Source organism: Phascolarctos cinereus, unplaced genomic scaffold (genome assembly GCF_003287225.1).
Source record: "Phascolarctos cinereus isolate Bilbo 61053 unplaced genomic scaffold, phaCin_HiC Scaffold_4;HRSCAF=312, whole genome shotgun sequence".
NCBI lineage: Eukaryota > Metazoa > Chordata > Mammalia > Diprotodontia > Phascolarctidae > Phascolarctos > Phascolarctos cinereus.
In genome coordinates, this window is record NW_027555847.1 from 423,801,243 (window position 1) to 423,806,532 (window position 5,290).

The 5,290-nt window shown below is 32.7% G+C and overlaps 1 pseudogene; it reads right to left on the minus strand.

The window, feature by feature from the left end:
- Positions 1-1,285: 1,285 nt before the first annotated feature.
- LOC144456550 (FAST kinase domain-containing protein 3, mitochondrial pseudogene) lies at positions 1,286-4,650 on the minus strand (annotated as a pseudogene).
- Between the last annotated feature and the right edge of the window lie 640 nt (positions 4,651-5,290).

The window sequence follows — 5,290 nt, forward strand, 5'->3', positions numbered from 1 at the left end:
TTCTTAAATTATCTGTATTATTTATTTTCCAGATAAATTGTTTTTCTTCTTTTTTTGACTGTTTTATTGATTCTTAATGTATCATGGAGTCATTAGATTCCATTTGACATATATATATATATATATATATATATATATATATGTGTGTGTGTGTGTGTGTGTGTGTGTGTATTCATATATGTACAATATATGTATGAGTGTGTGTGTGTGTGTGTGTGTGTGTGTGTGTGTGTGTGTGTGTATTCCTTTAGTGAGCTTTTGTAACTCTTTTTCCATTTGACCAATTTTGCCTTTTTGGGAGATCTTTTCTGCTGTGAATTTTTGTGCTTTTTTTTCCATTTGGCCAATTATATTTTTAAGGTGTTTTCAGTATTTTTTGTGCCTATTTTGATAAGGTCATTTTTTTCATATTTTTCTCATATCACTCATTTATTTTCCTAAATTTTCCTTTACCCCTCTTATCTCTCTTTAACTCTTCCAGATTTTTTCTTTAAATTAGGCTTGTTTTCAATATATATTTTTCTTTGAGGCTTTACTTGTAAATACTTTCACAGTTTTGTTTTCTTCTGAGTTTGTGTCTTGGTCTTCCTGGCTGTCCTAATAGCTTTTTATGGTCAAGCTCTTTTTTTGTTATTTGCTTATTTTCCCTAGCCTATTTCTTGACTTTGGACTTTTTAAATTAAAGTTGTACTCTGCTCACCTCTAGATGGGGAGTCACTGTCCCAAGATTCAGGCTAATTCTGTAAGTCTGCAAATTTTCAGTGCTTCCAAGTTGGTGTGATCTGGGGAGAAGTGTCGTTATAATGCAAGCAGGGAGATGATAAACTATACCTTCCACTTCAATTAACCTACTTAATGGAAGGACTACACCAAAATTGGTAAACCTACAGCCTCAAGGCCACATGTTGCCTTCTAGATCCTTAGATGTGGCCTTTTAACTGAGTTTTACAGAACATATTCTTTTAAGACAATTTGTTCTGTGAAATTTGGATTCAGTCAAAAGGCCACACTTGAGGACCTAAAAAGTCACATGTGGCCTCAAGGCCATAAGTTCCCCATCCCTGTATTAGACCTTTCCATTGAATGAAAGCTATAAAATAGATGTAAGCAAGTCCTAGATATTTTTGTTAAATACTTTAATCAGGGGGTACATTTCTTCCTCAGTTTGAGATTAAGGGAATTCCTTTGAGCCATTGGATAAAATCATATGATGGCATAAAGGAAATGTTAATGCTGAAGAAATTAGACATGTCTCTGAGCTTATATAAGAGAAGAGATTAGAAGATTAAGACATTAGGGAAATACTTTCACTTGCACTAGAGGGCAGAGTGTGTGAAGAAAGTAATGGAGAGAGGAATCTCAAAAGAGTTAACTCTCCTATTTCCCATGTCACCATCAAGACTGTATAAAGAACAAACAACACATTCTTTTGAAAGCAAATATAGAACAAATTAGATGAGAGAAAAGTTGTTTTGGGAGTTGGTATGGGCAACAATCTTCAAAGTCCAGCCAAATGATCATCTTTTTTTTTCTTTCAAAAAACTCATCTTAAGGGAAACTTTGTGAGGTGTCCATAAAGGGAGAAAAAGATTTTGAGTAACTGGGAACAATAAGTTAATATGTGTACTCTCTAAGTTTAAGCCACTTTCCTAAGTGACCTTGCATGTGGGAGTACATATCCCCAGCTTGCGGGTCATATTTTATAATAATTTTATGCTATACTATCTTAGTGAATGCCCATTTTTAAAGCTCATTATCTTTAGCTCACTAATGCATAATCAACAGGCAATGCATCAGGGATAATACTACTAATGATACCTCAGCCCTTACAACTGTCCCTAAAGAAAAGTAGTCAGTCAGTTACCTTCTGCTGTCATTAGTAGTATTTTGAATAGTGAGTGAATCCAACAAGAGTGTTATACTAGATTTTTTTTCATTATGCTTCTTCAGTTTATTCTCAAAATCAAGTCAATACAATATTTTTAAAAAATGAATATCCATGATCTCAATGCTATGTTAGAAATGATATTCTAAATTTTCAAGCCACATAGTGGCAACAAAGAAAAGTCCTAAAACCTTAATAACCTGTGAAATGCTTAAAAATATGAATTTAAATAATTTGGCTCAGAAAAATTAAAAACTTTTTTATTATTCTTTTTCTTTTGTTCATATTGGCTACCACCATGATGCAAAATATTTTGCCACTTCATGTACGAAGTCAATATTTCAATCTTCTCATCAATGCAATCCTTGACTATGAGAGAATAATGTTCTTTTCAAATATTTTCCTAATTTGTACATCAGCTAGAAAACCTCAACTTTGTGATAGAGAATCTGAATAATTTCATAATGAATAACTGTAGTTTTCTGTAATCATTTCTTTTCCTAGTAACTTATGGCTATTCAAACAAAACCTTTTTGGATCACCAACATAAAGTACTAATATTTTATATGCATTTTCATAACTTATGTATAGAAATTTTATCATACTATATTATCAAAATTATTATATAATTATAATACAAAATATAATGTAATTATTATATAAAACATTATATTGCAATTTTATTATATTATATAAAATATATGTAAATTCTATATAGAGAATTTTATGTGCATATTAATCACTTATAGTAATAGAAATCCTTCATCTGGTTAATCTGAATATGTACTATGTAACAATAGTGTGTCAAGACTTGAAGCAAAATATTTTCTTACTCCTAAAAGGCCAATTAGTCCAACTCTAATAGTTCATGTATGTATTTATTTATTTATTTTGGCTAGGCAATGGGGTTAAGTGACTTGCCCAGGGTCATGCAGCTGGTACGTGTCGAGTGTCTAAGGCTGGACTTAAACTCACATCCTCCTGACTCCAGGGCTGGTGCTCTATCTATCCACTCTAATAGTTTCATAAAGTTGAAGATACATGGGCTCTCCAAGAATTATGCTGGAATGAGAAATGATTTCACTTTATATTGTGGAAGCAGTTTAGGACCTTTATTGAAGGGATACTTCAAGACCATTCTTAAACAAAACTGGGTTAGTTGGTCCAGAATTAATCTATTTAAACCTGATTCCTGAGCTTCCAATTTCTGAAGAAAATATGGGCTAAATAATTTTGCATATAATTAACTGGGTGGTGTCCAATGAAGGCACATGAATGGAAAAGATTCAAGAGGGCTTTAGGAAGAAAATATTTAAATCAAAGTTTTATTATATTTTCAAGTTTCCTAAAAAACTCATAGAACATTTCAGTGTCAGGTAATTGAGTTTCTTAAATGCTATAATCAACTGAGTAACCTAGACAAGGGAGAATGTTTTGGTTTGGCAAACAAATCTTTAAACCAGTCCATAAAAATGGCCTTTGAAAGAAATTTTTTTTAAACTCCAATAATTCATGATTTTTCTGACAGCTTCACGATACATATTGAGACAATATGTGGACACATGCTGTTCCACAGCTTGTGTGAAAAAAGAAATTGGCAATGTAACCAAAGTGTATGAGATCCATTAAGAATGCTCCTAGCTCTTCATTGAAAAATGAGAGACAAACCTTATTGAATATGTGAAGGGCTTTGCATCCAAAGGAAAAGCTCAAGTTTGGTTGAGAACCAGTAAGTTATCCATTTTTTGGCTTGTGAATTTAGGATTAAATATATAGTCTAATAAAATGAAGAGATTCTGTAACTGATCCAAAAGTTCTGGTTCTAAATAATTTCTCTAGAAGCATCTTGAAGCAATGTATGAATTAGTATAATCTCTTCAGGTGTATATTCTTATAATTTTTTACCTTGAAGTTGAGGTATAATCTCTTTTAGTATTGTACAGTTTGGGCTCTAAAGTTTAGTCATATATTCTCCAAGAATACAAAGAATGTGTATGATCATTTTATCCTGCTGAATCTGCTTTTGGCACTCTATCACCATGCTTACTGAAGTTATTCTGGGGATCCACATGGAATCCTATCAAAACTTATAAATCTGTCACCAGAACAGTGTCTGAACAATTTGTTGACTCATATTTAAACTAAAAGCATAATTTTCTGAAGACTTCATTCTTCAATAGTATTTTTTTGAATTTGTTGGCCACTTTCCTTCTATTTCACTTGAAAGCCCCAGATACAAAGCTGCTGCTGCCATGGTGTCCAGCAAGGTTTCCAGTATGCTTACAAATTTTGACACTGAGTTAGATGAAGTGAATCCATTTAGCTCCTTGTAAAATGTCCAATCATATAAATGACCATTACTATTTCATGACAGCAGAGATCAAACCTCATCTAAAAAGTATACCTCACCTAACACCTACCACAAAGCTCTGCTCACAACACCATAGGCATTTAACGAAGATATGCTGAATTAAATTGAATTGAACCACATTAAACTGAATAGTAATTTCTTTGGTGGGCAAGAACCATGTTTTATATTTCTAGTACATCTTATTAATAACTAGCACAGTGCTGAATATCTGCATGATTAATATATGTCTGGTGACGGATCAATGTTGAAGTTATAATTTGCATACCTACAGGTATTTTGATTAAAAAATCCTCTTTGTTATTCATTTAGCTAATATTTCCATGACACCTACGTTTATGTTAACAATCAAAGCTTTTAGCTGTGCCAATCCTTCCCCCATAAGAAAAAATGCCATGCTGTCAGAAGAATTATTTCAGGCACTGAAATTGGCTGATTCAGAATAACTCACAAGCAATTTAATTGATTGAGAGGTGATTGGCCATTAGTCCAACACCCTCTGGTCTCCAAAGGACCTAAATTTTAAAATGAAAGCAATCAATTAAGTGTCTGAAGAGATATGATTTGGAATTAGATATTTTTTAATTTCTGGAGAAAATACTCAATGATAAGCAGACATTCAGGTAAGAGAAAAGTATAAGGAGCCATAATACAATTTAGAACACTCAATGACTTCTTGGTTCTTTTGTCTGCTCATAAATATATCTAATAGTTGGGTTAATAATGAATGATATTATTTTCCACGGCCATCATCTGTAAGTTTTCTAATACAAATCTAACAAACTTTCCAGATAAGAGTCAGCTAACTGATTCAGTGGTTAGAATGCTGGGCCTGGAGTGAAAGATTAGAGTTCAAATACAGCCTCCGACACTTAGTAGCTATTTGACCCTAGACAAGTCACTTAATTTCTGCCTGCCTCAGCTTCCTCAACTGAAAGTGGGATAATAGTACCTAACTGTAAGAGTTGTTGTGATCATCAAATGAGATATTATTCAGAAAGTTCTTATTACAATGTCTTTTGCACAGTAGGCACTTA